The sequence below is a fragment of the Aegilops tauschii genome, chromosome 3, assembly GCF_002575655.3.
Source record: "Aegilops tauschii subsp. strangulata cultivar AL8/78 chromosome 3, Aet v6.0, whole genome shotgun sequence".
NCBI classification, from domain to species: Eukaryota; Viridiplantae; Streptophyta; class Magnoliopsida; order Poales; family Poaceae; genus Aegilops; species Aegilops tauschii.
The window spans coordinates 401,310,349-401,327,025 of NC_053037.3; positions in this window are offsets into that span (position 1 = coordinate 401,310,349).

Genomic DNA, 16,677 nt, shown 5'->3' on the forward strand with positions numbered 1-16,677 from the left:
GGGCTTGGTTATCTTGCTATGATCGTGAGGGAATAAAAGAAAAAGAAAGAATAAAAAGAAATAAAGAGATCATATTTATCTTATGGAGGGTAATGACTTCACATATAAAGAGTATGATGAATAAAAGTTGTTGAGAGTTGACAAACATAGTTTTGGTCATCGTTGCAATTAATAGGAAGTAAAAAAGAAAGAGAGGTTGTCACATATAAATATACTATCTTGGACATCTTTTATGATTGTGAGCACTCATTAAAATATGACATGCTAAAGAGTTGATGTTGGACAAGGAAGACAACATAATGGGTTATGTTTTCTCATATCCGAAATAAAGTATATTGTCATGGATCGTCCAACATGTTGAGCTTGCCTTTCCCCCTCATGCCAGCCAAATTCTTTGCACCAAGTAGAGATACTACTTGTGCTTCTGAATATCCTTGAACCCAGTTTTGCCATGAGATTCCACCATATCTACCTATGGATTGAGTAAGATCCTTCAAGTAAGTTGTCATTGTTGCATGCAATAAAAATTGCTCTCTAAATATGTATGATTTATTAGTGTGGAGAAAATAAGCTTTATACGATCTTGTGATGTGGAAGAAATAAAAGCGACGGACTGCATAATAAAGGTCCATATCACAAGTGGCAATATAAAGTGACGTTCTTTCGCATTAAGATTTTGTGCATCCAACCATAAAAGCACATGACAACTGAAAGATCGTGGATGTCGCCTAGGGGGGGGGTGAATAGGCGCTTTTAAAATAAATACGGTTTAGGCTGGAACAAATGTGGAATAAACCTAGCGGTTAATTTGTCAAGCACAAAACCTACAACAACTAGGCTCACCTATGTGCACCAACAACTTATGCTAAGCAAGATAAACTACTAGGTGATAGCAAAATATATGACAAGAAACAATATGGCTATCACAAAGTAAAGTGCATAAGTAAAGAGCTCGGGTAAGAGATAACCGAGGCACGTGGAGACGATGATGTATTCCGAAGTTCACACCCTTGTGGATGCTAATCTCCGTTTGGAGCGGTGTGGAGGCACAATGCTCCCCAAGAAGCACTACAAAAAATACACTTCCGTGATGATACATGTTTGTCACAGTAGGTCGCGTTTTCTGTCATGCATGTACATCCATGACAAATTTATGACAGAATCAAGATAGTCATACCTGTGCTGTCGTAGAAGTGTTCCATGACATTGCCAAAATTATCATCACGGAAGTGTCCACTTCCATGACGATAAATCATGCGTCACAGAAGTGCTTTCGTCAAGGGTGACCGACACATGGCATCCACCGTAACGGAACGCCGTTAAGCTATCGGGTCGGATTTTGGATCCGATAACCCGTTAACAGCCACGACCAATGCCGATTTTCCACGTGTAAAATTCTCATTGGCTGACGGATCCACGCGTCAGCTCCGCGTTGGCACAGGTGTCACTCATCCAACGGTCGAGATGGGCCTATGATATGTTGACACGTGGACCGGCCCAAAAGTGGCCCACAAAGTTTAAATGGGCCGGCCCAACCGAAGGCCCATAAGATTTAGCGGACCATAATGGGCCGGCCCAGCTAAAGGCCCACAAAATTTAGCGGACCATAATGGGCCGGCCCAGCTAAAGGCCCACACGATTTTGCAGACCATAATGGGCCGGCCCAGCTAAAGGCCCACAAGATTTTGCGGACCACAATGGGCCGGCCCAGCTAAAGGCCCACAAGATTCTTCAGACCATAATGGGCCGGCCCAGCTAAAGGCCCAACATTCTCTGTCAAATCGGCCGTCAACGACCTGTCCTAAACTTGTCATCAACGCGGCCCATGGTCACTTCTGGCCCGTTAACAGTCCGCTAAGTAATTGGGCCGAATTACGGCCCGATGTATTTCCGGCCTGTTAAAGGTCCGGCTTCATTTGGGCCCATTTACAGGCCATCAAAACTTTCGGCCCATAAACGACCGTGAAGGATTTGGGTCATATTCGGCCATGTCTGACATTCGGCCTGTTAGAGGCCCACTATAGCTTTGGGCCACTTTCGGCCTGTTGTCATTTTCGGCCTGTTAACGCCGGACGTAAACCATGGGCCATATGTGGCCCAACGTCATATCGGGCCCATTAACGGCCCATATAAAAATGACGATAATCTAGCCCGACCGAAGTTCCGGCCTGTTAAAGGCCCGTGTATTAGGTCGGCGCATTTACGGCCAGTCCGAATTTCGGCCTGTCAAAGATCCACATCGTAAATGGGCCACCATTTCGGCCTGCTAGGTCCAGTGGGTTATTTGGCACAATCAGGGCCCAATCTCACTTTCGGTCTATTAAAGGCCCATGTTTTTTATGGGCTCGAGATATTTACACCTGTAAACGGCCTATTTTTACTGAGGGCCCAAATTATGTTTAGGCCTGTTAAAGGCCCACTATGGGCACAGGCCTACCAGAAAAATATGAAAGCTTATGCTGATTTAGGCCCAGATATTTTTAGTGGGCTACATGCCAATTTCGGCCCGTAATCGTTTTTAGCCCAATTGGAATGGGCCCGACGAATGTTGGCATGTTGGGCTCCTATGAAGCTTTCGGCCGAATAAATTACTAAGATAAACCTACACTATACAAAAATAGTGTCGTAATTACTGCAGGCCTGAGGCAGCATCATAAATGTTGTATCACAACAAAATAAATTCCAACCATACAACAAAAGGCCTGTGGCATAAAGTTTACAGTCCTTCCAGATAAAAGCACCATCAGATGTATAGAAGCACAGATCATTTGACCTGAGTGCTAATGTTTCAGGCTGTAGAATCTGATGGAGCAGCACGATCTCCACCTTTTTTCCGCCATTGCTCTTGAACAACGAAGCGAATGTCTGATAGTTTGGTTTCAAAACCATTCATATCTTGACGACATTTCTCAACCACTATTCTTGTTTCCGAAACAATGTCCATTAGGGATTGGACTTGTGTCTGGAGCACAGATATATCACTCTGTCTAGCAGTAAGATTTTGTTCAGTAGGCGATTTGGATGAGGTTACCTTGACAACCAACCCAGAATTACGCAGGAAGGTGCTTTTTGCACTGTTAGTGGAGAGATACTGTCGCACTGCAGCAAGAGGTGACATTGTGCCTATAGTAGCCTCGTCACCTTCAGGTGGTTGTGGCTGTTCAATCATTTGTTCCATAGCTTCCTGAAAGTTTGAACTTGTAGATTAGTGTACCAGATAAGTTACTAATGAGACAAAAACAAACAAAGTAGGTTAAACGTTTATACATAACTTATTTTGGTGAACTACTGTAATACATTAGCATGTATTGTAGTGCCAACTACATAATAAAATCACTTTCGGAACATATGTCCATGTAGCATGCCTACTGTATTGTCTATTCCCTCACATTCGTTGACATCTAAGGATAAAGAGACATGGTTTAAAGTAGGATGAACATAGTATGACATCATTCATATCATGGGCAAACAGATATAAAACAAACATGCTATTTTATCATTGTGTGCGCACGTGAACATAACAACTAGATTATAGATCAAGACCAAAAGAATATCCTTCATCTCTTTTAAACAATGTAAGGTGAAATGATACGTTAAGACAACTGTGAATAAAAGTGAACAGAGTAACTGACATTGGCTGCAAACCAAGTAGTTAAATGAACACATCACAGTACCAATCAGTTCAAGGCAGGAGGAGTAAGGACTTACAATAGCGGCTTGAACTGGTGTGCTCATGCCCTTCATCTTGCTGGTGTGGCAATCCTTGAAGATTTGCACTGCATTCGGTTCAGGTTCTTTTTGGTCCGCACGGGCTTTCCTCTGTATTTGGAACAAGTCAATATAGATGCGATAATATGGCACAAAAATAAGAAGGAAGTAGCAGCTATTTACAAGAGCCTCGCAGTGTGCAATATAGCTACGAGATCCTGTTGTCTGTTGGAATTTCACTTTAGAACGGTTGGTTTTGTTCTTCAAACAGTTAGCCTAGAAGAAGATACACTTGTAAGGCACATACATAAATACAAATTCAATATGTGGTCTGATCAAATACATATAGCCTACCTGATACTTTGGTTCAGACCAGTGTTTAACGAGGGCTATCCAGTCTTCATCTGTAATATATTCCATTGGAGATGTTTGGGCGATTTCATTGTTAGCCTTGCCTTCAAAGTGAGATTTTCTAAGGTGGTACCGATACTGTCGCAGAGCAGACTGAAAAACATGAGTGCATGCTTGTTTAGTTGCATCATCTTTCGGATCCAACTTGAACCTCATCTGTTGAAAAAAGAATGTGAGTCTTATTAGGAGGAAGCTAGAAAGTATGGGACAGAGCAAGACAATATTAATAATTGCGATGAATAACATTACTTACGGATAAATGGTCAAGGAAGGTGTTAAACTGGGTATTGTCTTTCTCATTCCTGTACTGGATCCACGTTGGGAGGATACGTGCATGACACCTAACAGCAACGGCTGCCTCTGATACTAACTTGGCTGACTCTGTAGCATCACGTGGCCTTTTTAAACCTGCCTCAAAATGGATCTCCATTCTTCCTCCTTTAGATTTTGTTAATTTGTCAAGCATTATCCCTGATGTCTGTTTCCGCTTGCGCCGTGGTGCTAGTTCAACAACGAATATGGAAAGTGTTAGTGTACATCAAACTGTGAGAGTACATATAAAGGAGCATGCAACTGCAACTTGACTCGGTCAGGTACCGTCTTGGTGTTGATGCTCATGAGGTTCATCTGATCTTGCCAAGTCCTGTTGTGTCAGCAGTGCTTCGGAAGTAGTGTTAGGTGTGAAGGCAGCTTGGGAACTGGCCAGTTCCGGAGCAAACGAACGAGTAACTGGTTGAGATGCTGGTACAGTTGAAGCGGATGCTGCAGCTGGTGGAGCAGGTGATACTGTGTTTGTAGATTTAGCCGATGGACTTGGACCTTCTACTGCACTATAAGTACCAGCAGAATCTCGACGGCAGAACCTTTTCCGTTTCACTCGATGAGTAACAGCACTCCCTACTATATTATTTTCCTTGCTCTTTTTTGACTTTGCCATGTCAAGCTGTACCCACAAAACAAAAGAATAAAATCTCTCTTCAGAACTCATTGATGCATGATACAGACAAGCAATACTTTGATGTAAGACAACCGTATGAGGATGGAATATGTAAGAAAAACAGGACGACATGAATATTCACAGCTACGATGTGCAAACTAAGCAGAAGGATTTTCAAGAAAATAGAAGTAATGCAAGCTAGACACCATATGAAAGATGCAACCAATATTACTCTGCCAAGTTAAAAGTGTCTTGTCATAAGTGGCAATTCGAAAAATTAGAAGCAGTACAACGTAGAAATCAATGCAAGATGCAACCACTATCAAACTGCCATGTTAAAAGCGTCCAATCATGAGTGACTGATGCAGGATACACAACAACAGTACTTTGATGTAAGAACATGGTATGATAGATAGATGCAGTGTATTCTAGACACAGAAAGCCATGTCATATGCACATGTATAACGTATAAACTCAGCAGGTGCAATTTAATCAAAATAGAAGAAATACAGGCTAGACAACATATGCAACATGAAACCAATTATCACACTGTCAACTTAGAGCAAGCACCTGCGATGGTGGAGTACGGGAGATGAACTCATCATGTAGACTTGGGACTTCAACTTCATTAGTAGTAGCAGTGGCAAATTTAGAGAGTCTTTGTTTGCGTCGGTGCGGAGGACCACCAACATCCCCTAACTTACTCTTTTCCTTCCTATTTTCTGATATTGCCTTATGAAGTCAAAACCACAAGAAGATGAATAAAATTAGCTCTGCATAACTGGTTGATGCATGATACAGATGAACACTACTTTGATGTAAGGCAAGCGCAGGATAGGAGGATGGAATATATACAAAAAAAGACAGCGTTTCATATTCACACGTACGATAGGAGGATGGAATATGTATGAAAAAACAGTAAGCGGAAGGCATTTCAACAAAATTAGAAGAAATGAAAGCTAGGCACCATATGAACATGCTTCCAATATCACTCTATCAGGTAAAAAGTGTCTCGTCGTAAGTGCCATTTCAAGAAATTAGAAGCAGTACAAGCTAGAAGATAATGCAAGATGCAACCTACATCACAGTCCCAAGTTAAATGTGTCTTATGGGTAAGTGATCATTGCAGGTATAAGTTGTAAGCTACGCAGATGCAATTCAACATAATCAGAAGCAATACAAACTAGACATCATACGGAAAACGCAACCACGTATAACAGTTCCAAGTAAGAGCAAGCACCTGTGATGGTGGAGTAGGGGAGATGTGATCATCATGTACACGTATGTTCTAGAAACAGGAACACGTGTCATATTCACAGGCATTATGTGTAAAGTAAGCAGATGCAATTCAAGTTAGAAGCAATACAAGCTAGACATCATACGCAACATGCAACCACATATAATAGTGTCAAGTTAGAGCAAGCACCTGTGATGGTGGAGTAGGGGAGATGTGCTCATCATCTACACAACTACGTTGACTGTCCAGCCTTGTGTTGTCTTGCGAATCTTGTTGGGAGGATGGCGGAGTAGAATCTGTAGAGACCCCCTGTTTGAGTTGCTCCGAAGGACCACCATCATCCACTGCCGGACTAATTTCCTTCAGCTGTAATGATTTTGCATTGTGAAGTCAAACCGATAAGAAAAAGGAATAAAATTCGCTCTTCAGAACTCATTCATGCATGATACTGACGAACACTACTTGGATGAAAGGCAAACACATGATGCGACGATGGAATATGTATGAAAAACAGGATGGTGTGAAATATTCACACCTATGATGTGGTAACTAAGCAGAAGGCATTTCAACAAATTAGAAGCACTGCAAGCTAGACACCATATGAAAGATGCAACCAATATCACTCTGCCAAGTTCAAACTGTATGGCGTTTCAACAAATTAGAAGCAGCACATGCTAGAAATCATATGCAAGACACAACCAATATCACAGTGGCGACTTAAAGGTGCCTTATCATAAGTGACTGATGCGGGATATGCAAGAATAGTAGTCTGATGTAGAAACAGGAACACATGTCATATTCACATGCATTATGTGTAAAGTAAGCAGATGCAATTCAACAAAGTTAGAAGCAATACAAGCTAGACATCATACGCAACATGCAACCACATATAATAGTGCCAAGTTAGAGCAAGCACCTGTGATGGTGGAGTAGGGGAGATGTGCTCATCATCTACACAACTACGTTGACTGTCTAGACTTGTGTTGTCTTGCGAATCTTGTTGGGAGGATGGCGGAGTAGAATCTGTAGAGAACCTCCGTTTCAGTTGCTCGGAAGGACCACCATCATCCAATGCCTTGCCAATTTCCTTCAGCTTTATTGATTTTGCATTGTGAGGTCATACCGACAAGAAAAAGGAATATCATTCGCTCTTCAGAACTCATTCATGCATGATACTGACGAACACTACTATGATGAAATGCAAAGTCATGATACGAGGATGGAATATGTACGAAAAAATGGACGGCTTGACATATTCACACCTATGATGTGGTAACTAAGCAGAAGGCACTTCAACAAATTAGAAACACTGCAAGACACCATATGGAAGGTGCAATCAATATCACTCTGCCAAGTTAAAACTGTCTCGTCATAGGTGGCGTTCATCAAACTAGAAGCAATACATGCTAGAAATCATATTCAAGACGCAAACCAATATCACACTGCCAACTTAAAGGTGTCCCATCATAAGTGACTGATGCAGGATACACAAGAAGAGTAGTTTCATGTAAGAACATGGTGTGATAGACAGATATAGTATGTACCAAAAATAGGAAAGCGTGTCATATTCACATGTATCATATGTAAGCTAAGCAGATGCAGTTTACACTAACTAGGAGCAATACGAGCTAGACACCATATGCAACATGCAACCAGATATCACACTGCCAAGTTAGAGCAAGCACCTTGGATGGTGGAGTAGGGGAGCGGACTCTTGGAACTTGTAATGCACTATCAGTACAAGGAGAATCGGTACAGATGCTCCGTTTACGTTGCTGCAGAGGACCACCATCATCGCCTTCCTTACTCTTTTCCTTCCTCTTTCTTGATTTTGCCTTGTCAAGTCAAACCCACAAGAAAAAGGAATAAAATTTGCTCTTCAGAACTCATTGATGCATGATACTGACGAACACTACTTTCATGTAAGGCAGCCGCATGATAGGAGGATGGAATATGTATGAAAAACTGGACGGCGTGACATATTGACATGTATGATGTATAAAGTGTAAACTAAGCACAAGGTGCTTGAACTTGTTAGAATCGATGCAAGCTAGAAACCATATGAAAGATGAAACCAATATCACTCTGCCAAATTAAAAGGGTGCCCTAACAAATGTATTTGACCAAATTAGAAGCAATACATGGCAATAGGCTAGAAATAATATGCAATATGCAACGAATAAAGGTGACTCATCGTAAGTGATTGATGCAGGATACAGAAGAGAGGTAGTTTCATGTAAGAACAAGGTTAACACATAGATGTAGTGTGTACCGAAAATAGGAAGGCATGTCATATTCACAGGTATAGTGTGTAAACTAAGCAGATGCAATTTACCATAATTAGAAGCATTATGTAACATCCCAAATTTTCAATTTGGAATGTTATACATTAGATCATCATTGCATAGCATATTTTATTGCATTTTGGCAAATCCACGAAAATCCTAAGCAACTCATGGACCCTTGGAGAGAGTTGGGGATTTTTCGCGGTTTTCATATTTGATTTTTATCAAATAATGAAACGAGGATTTTCGGTTTAATTTATTTTTCTCTCCGAAAAATATTTCATATTAAAATATATCAGAGGAGAAAATATGACTTCTCCAAAATAATTGAAATATTGGAGGAAAATATTAAAATCAAATATTTGATTTTATTCGGATTTTATTTGCATTAGAAAAAAATTGCACGTTTTCAAAACTGCATTTTTGGGCCAAGAAAATGTTCATCTTGTTCTAATTATTTTAATTAGACGGTGAAAATTTGTTTTGGCATTTGGGATTTTTATTTATTTTTCTACAATTTTTTTTAGGTTCGGCGATATTATTTAAAAAAACGCGCGAGCGCCGACTGGGCCGATGTCCAGCCGCGCGGCCCAGCCCACCCCGCGAGCCGTCTCCCTCCTGGAGACCGCCGCCGTCGAGTCCCGATCGGGGACGACTCCCGCCGCCGCCCGTCGCCCCTTCCCCACGGCACCCCCTCCCCCTCTTAAATACCGCCCCGCCGCCCCTCTCCTCACCCCGCCCCCGACCCGAAGCCGCCGCCGCCGAGAGGAGCCGCACCGGAGCCGCCCGACCCCGCCGGAGTGCCTCGTCGAGGTAGCCGAGCCGCTGTCTGCCGTCCGTTTAAAAAAAAACGTTCGGTTTATTTTTTTCCGAAACCCTAGGTTTATTTTTTTATAGATCGGTTTATTTTTTTTTCGGTTTAGTTAGTTAGTGAACGTTCGCCGATCCGTTTGTTTTAACGAACGTGTTCGTCGGTTAGTCGCAGTTAACGAACATCCGTTCGTTTAACTGTTCGTTAGTTTTATTTTTTCTCGGATTTTCCGTGAATATTCCAGATCGCGATTTCTGATCTGTTTTTCGTTTTACTTTATCTTTTCGCTCGTTTATCGGAATCAGGCGATTCACGTGCCTAGAGTTTCGTCTCGAAATACTCTTTCCGTCTAACCAACTCAAACAAGTTTTTCTACTGTAAAATTTGACCTAGATCCAGATTAGTAAACGAAGCTTGTTTCTTTCGCCGTTTGACTTTCGTTGCTTCGTTTGATTTGATTCTTTTTGCAAACCGGAGTTCTTAAGTTGAACTTTCTGGTTAGATATTTATTTGAGTTTTACCTGTGCATTAGATGAGTGCTTATTGTATGCTTGTTTGTTTGCGATAGAGTACCCGGAGTGCGCCGCTTGCTACTTCGAATCTCTAGGTTTCACGGATCATCAGCAAGGCAAGTAACACTTTGATCATACCTCTTTTACTACCCAGTTTTATTGCATTAGATCAACCCTCAAACATTGCATGGTTAGGATCTAATTAAACTGTGGGAATTGGGAAGTAGTTGAGGTAGTACCTATCACCTGTTTATTATCAAACCCTTGGGAGTTACTTCTACGTTCGCTCATATTGCTATGCTATGCTAGTAGACGTGGATTGGGTTTGAGTGTTACCATGACAGATGTGAGATTGTTAATTAATGGTTAACCTTAAGGTGGCAACTAAAACTCACATCTGGGTGGATTGAGGTACCTGGGTATTCCAGGATTGCCTGTTTTTCTTTTGGACCGCCACCCAGGTTCAAAGGGATCATGAGATTATTCGTGCTAGAAACTTCCGTGTGCAGCCACAAGCTATTATGGGCTCTAGCATAGTTGAGTAAGTCGTGTGAAGTCTTACAGTGGTAGACTAGCAGATGTAGGTGTACCGGTCTACCCATCGTAAGGTGCTAACGCTTCTGAAAGACTGTGTCTTGGTCATCCATTTCTCAAACACCATGTAGTGCGAGAAATCCAACGGAGGAGATCGAGTCTTGTGGGGAAAAGTGCACAAACCTCTACAGAGTGTATAAACTAATCATGGTTAGCCGTGTCCCCGGTTATGGACATCTTGAGTATAGTATCTGGATTATCATGTGAATCTCATCATGTTACTTTAATTAATTTTGTTGGATTAATGATGATACTTAATTGGGATTGAGAATGCTGTCAACCATTCTCAATGTTTAACAACCACCATGATAGTTAAATAAAATTTATTCCTTTGCTGTAGGGAAAAATTGGCTTTTCGCAAAACTGTAACCATAGAGCCTTCTACCAGCCATATATGCATGTAGTATAGCATTATTATGTTCATTACTCTCTATGTGTTACATTGCCAGCATATTCCATGTGCTGACCCGTTTTCGGGCTGCAACGTTTCATGTTGTAGACTTTTCAGACGACGAGTAAGGTGCCTTAGGTCGTGGTCTTATACTCAGTGATGCCGTTGGAGTTGATGGACTCACTTATCTTCCAAGTCTTCCACTGTTATTGTTTTAGATGGCCTTAAGCCATATTTGTCATACTTATTTCTCTCTTGAGATACTCGATGTAATAAGTGTGTGATTGCTACTCTGTTATAAATCCTCCAAGTACTGTGCGTGTCAGCATTACTGATCCAGGGATGACACTGGTGCACGGTAGATCAGACTATTTGAGGTCTGGTCGCTACAAAGGTGGTATCAGAGCACACGCTGACTGTAGGGCACGACCACTAAGCTTAAACCCTAGAACACTACTCTCTTCTCATTTCTGACTCCTCTCCACTTTCTACTCTTTTAGGAATGGTGGATGCAAGGAACAAGTTCATGCAACGGGATGAAGATACACCTTTTGGACGACACTTGAAGGAAGTCATTAAGTACCTGAACATCGGAATACCAAGCTTCACCGAGACTTACAACACCACACTACCCAAAGAGGAGTGCTGGAAGATTCAAGTTCAAGTTCCAGGAAGGACGTTTACGCCAGTCACTGAGCCTATAGAGTTTTTCTTTGATGCACCAACCTGGAGTTTAGGGAAGAGCATGGCAACCCACATCTCTATGGGACACATTGGAGAAGTCTACCACAGGGAGCTTAAGGATACTATTTATCAGATTTGTGGACGCCGGGATGAGCAATGGGAGATGATCAGCACCAAGAAGGATGGATCAATTACAGCTTTCATCCAGGAGCAAAACCAACACATTCATCGCCAGGAGAACCAGATGTGCGCAGACATGATAGATCTGAAGAAGGCATTGACCAAGATCACGGAGTTAGAGGAAGAACTCAAGTCTACGCGCGATGGATATGAGGAGGAGATCGCCACGTTGTTGGAGAAGAATGACGACCTGATAAAGAAGATCGGAGTATTCATGGGAGACCCAGCACCAGGAGGAGGAGATGACGATTCTACTTGCCCGGCTAACTACATCATCATCGACGACACCGACTCGGACCCCAGTGAAGATGACTTTGTTGATGAAGCTGGAGCAGATATCATGGAGTCTTCGACTGATCAAAATTTCTAGTAGACCCCCATAATCAGTAGTAGTATTCCCCCATGTATATAGTATAGTCCGAGCACTTTGTAACGATAGTTAGATCGATTGTATGCCTTGTTTGATTGAGTGATATTGTTTGTGTTTGTCTCATGAGCATATGGGTAGTGTTTTCCCTCTAGACCTCATTCTATTCTAAATTCTCATATTTTCTAAACCTATCAGATGCCTCCGAGACGCGACACCGGATTTGTTTTCCCACCGGAGATCACTCAGTTGATTCAGCAGCAGAATGCCTTGATGCAAGTGTTAGTACAGAACCAAGGCAACAACAACAACAACTCACCACCACCACCTGTTGATCACTTAACCCGTTTCTTGAGACTGAATCCGCCGGTGTTTTCCAGCAGCACCGAGCTGATTGTTGCAGATGATTGGCTCCGCAAAGTTGGAAGGGAGTTGACCACTGCAGGATGCACAGATGCGGAGAGAGTGCGTTTTGCCGCACATCAGCTTGATGGACCCGCAACATCATGGTGGGAGAATTACACATCCACACACCCTATTGACACTGTCACATGGGACCAGTTTCAGCAAGCTTTCCGTACTGCCCATGTTTCAGTAGGAGCTATGGCTATGAAGAAGCGTGAGTTTCGCAACCTATGCCAAGGAGGACGCACCGTAGGCCAGTATGTGGAGGACTTTAGTAAGTTAGCACGTTATGCTCCAGATGACGTTGCTACAGATGCAACCAAGCAGGAGAAGTTTCTGGAAGGACTGAATGATGAGCTGAGCATGCAGTTGATGGTAGCAACCTTCAACAACTACCAGGAGTTGGTAGATAGAGCTCTCATGATTGAAGGGAAGCAGCAGCAGATTGAAAACCGTAAGAGGAAATATGGACAAGGGAAGTACAATTCTGGAGCTCAGCAGAAGCCACGTTTTACCCCGAAATCGGGAGGATAGTTTCAGCATACCCATGGAGGAGGTAGTTCGCACAACCATAATGGCCCCAAGAATGGTAATGGGAATGGAGGAAGCAACGGCCAGAACCGTACCAACCCTTCAACCCCAGTTAAGAGAGACCTGAGCCAAGTCATTGCTTTAAGTGCCAGAAGACTGGACATTATGCCAATGAATGTCCTGAAGCCCAGAATGGAAATGGCAATGGAAGCTCTGGGAAGAAGCCGAACCCTTTCAACAAAGGACAAGTGAACCACATTTACGTGGAGGAGGTTGAAGCACAGCCTGATGCAGTAATAGGTAAGTTTTTGGTTAAGTCATTTACTGCACTCGTTCTTTTTGATACTGGAGCATCGCATTCATACATATCAAGGGGATTTGTGGATAAGTTTAAGTTTCCCACCAAAGTTCTCAGAACACCTATGTTAGTAACCTCGCCAGGAGCAGAGTATATGGCAAGCCAAAGATGTTTTCAGATGCCATTGGCCATAGGTAGGCATGTTTTCCCCTCAGACCTAATAGTATTGGAATCGCAAGGATTGGATGTGATATTGGGTATGGATTGGTTATCGATGTATGGAGGAAACATCGATTGCGCCAGTAAAACGATTTCGCTTACCACCCTAGAAGGAAGAAGGATTAAGTATGTATCCCGGCATGTGCCGAAGAGGACTCAAGTAAATTCCTTATCAGGAGTTGTACAGGAGGAAGTACCAGTGGTGAAGGATTACCCGGATGTATTTCCAGAAGAGTTGCCAGGCATGCCACCAGATAGAGACATAGAGTTTTTGATTGAAATTTTGCCAGGCACAGGGCCGATATCTAAGAGACCGTACAGGATGCCCGCAAAGGATTTGGAGGAAATTAAGAAGCAGATTAAGGAGTTACTGGATAAAGGCTATATTCGCCCAAGTTCGTCACCTTGGGGATCACCCGTACTTCTGGTGGAGAAGAAAGATGGATCGTTGAGGATGGTTGTTGATTATCGAGGATTGAATGAAGTGACCATCAAAAATAAGTACCCACTGCCGATGATCAATGATTTGTTTGACCGATTACAAGGAGCTAAGGTATTTTCCAAGATCGATCTACGATCAGGATACCATCAGTTGAATATTCGAGAGCAGGATATACCTAAGACGGCTTTTACCACCAGGTATGGGCTATATGAGTATACCGTTATGTCATTTGGTCTGACTAACGCACCTGCCTATTTCATGAACCTGATGAACAAAGTGTTTATGGAAGTTTTGGATAAGTTCGTCGTAGTGTTCATTGATGACATTTTGGTCTACTCAAAGAACGAAGAGGAGCATAAGGAACATTTGCGTTTGGTACTTGAGAAGCTCAGAGAACATCAGCTATACGCCAAGTTCAGCAAATGTGAGTTTTGGTTGAATGAAGTTGGATTCCTCGGACATGTTATATCTGGAGAAGGAATAGCAGTAGACCCCACCAAAGTCGACACTGTGACAAACTGGGAATCACCCGCATCAGTTGGAGAAATCCGGAGTTTTCTTGGACTTGCAGGATACTACCGGAGGTTCATTGAGAATTTCTCGAGGATTGCTAAGCCCATGACAGAGCTGTTAAAGAAGGACACCAAGTTCAATTGGACTGAGGAATGTGAAGCTAGTTTCCAAGAGTTGAAGAAACGTTTGGTTACATCACCAGTGCTGATTCTGCCAGATCAACGCAAGGATTATGAAGTATATTGCGACGCTTCACGTCGAGGACTTGGAGCAGTGCTAATGCAGGAGGGAAGAGTTGTTTCATATGCTTCACGACAACTTAAACCCCATGAGAAGAATTATGCTACCCATGATTTGGAGTTAGCAGCCGTAGTACATGCGTTGAAGACATGGAGACATTTTCTCATCGGAAATCACTGTGAGGTGTACACGGATCACAAGAGTTTGAAGTACATTTTCACGCAAAAGGAGTTGAATCTCAGGCAAAGGAGATGGTTGGAGCTCATTAAGGATTATGATATGAGATTGCATTATCACCCCGGGAAGGCTAACGTAGTAGCAGATGCGTTGAGCCACAAGAGCCATGTCAACACACTCATGACCGGAGAGTTACCGAAATTATTAGCCGAGGATCTTCGCGAGTTATGTTTGGAGATAGTTCCAAGCGGCTATTTAGCAACGTTGGAGATTCAGTCTACCTTGATGGAAAAGATCAGGGAAGCTCAGAAGGCAGACAAGGAAATTGACGAGATAAAGAAAAGGATGAGTAAAGGAAAAGCCAAGGGATTTCGTGAGGATGAGCACGATACCTTATGGTTTGAGGACCGCGATTATGTGCCCAATGATCCGGAGATCAGGAAGTTGATCTTGCAAGAGGCCCATGATTCACCGTATTCGATTCACCCAGGAAATACCAAGATGTATTTGGATTTGAAGGATACTTTCTGGTGGACCGGAATGAAGAAGGATATTGCAGAGTATGTAGCAGTTTGTGATGTATGTCAGAGAGTGAAGGCAGAGCATCAGAAGCCAGCAGGATTGCTACAGCCATTGCCGATACCCGAATGGAAATGGGATAAACTAGGCATGGATTTTATCACGGGATTGCCCAGGACTCGTTCAGGCTATGACTCAATATGGGTTGTAGTCGATCGTTTGACGAAAGTAGCTCATTTCATCCCAGTGAAGACCACTTACACCAGTGCTAAGTTGGCAAAGATATACATGATCAGGATCGTATGTCTGCTTGGAATTTCGAGGACCATTGTATCAGATCGAGGAACCCAGTTTAGTTCAAAGTTTTGGAATCAGTTACATGAAACTTTGGGTACCAGGCTAGAGTTCAGTACAGCCTTTCATCCACAGACAGACGGACAGACCGAGAGAGTCAATCAGATTTTGGAAGATATGCTGAGAGCTTGTGCGCTAGATTATGGATCTAGTTGGGACGACAATTTGCCGTATGCAGAGTTTTGTTACAACAACAGTTATCAAACCAGTTTGAAGATGGCCCATTTCAAAGCTTTATACGGAAGGAGGTGTAGAACACCATTGTTATGGGACGAAGTTGGAGACCGCCAGTTGTTTGGACCAGATTTGATTAAAGAGTCTGAACGGAAAGTGAAGTTGATTCGCGATAGGCTCAAGGTAGCCCAATCCAGGCAGAAGAGTTATGCGGATTCTAAACGCAAGGAGACAGTTCACGAAGTCGGAGACAGAGTTTATCTTCGTGTATCACCACTTAGAGGAGTGAAGCGCTTTGGAGTTAAAGGAAAGTTAGCACCACGTTTTGTAGGACCATACAAAATTTTGGAGTGTATGGGAGAAGTTGCTTACAAACTGGAATTGCCTGAAGGATTGTCAGGAGTTCATGATGTATTTCACGTTTCCCAGTTGAAGAAGTGCCACGCAGAGATGGCTGAGATACCACTGAGAGATACGGTGCCATTGGAAGCGATTCAGTTGGATAGTGACTTGACCTATGAGGAGAAACCAGCTAAGATTCTTGAGTATGCCAGCCGAGTCACCCGCAGCAAGGTTATCAAGTTTTGCAAAGTTCAGTGGAGTCACCATACCGAGGACGAAGCCACCTGGGAGCGAGAGGAAGATCTATGGAAGAACCACTCTCACCAATTTCCTAGCCAACCCGAAT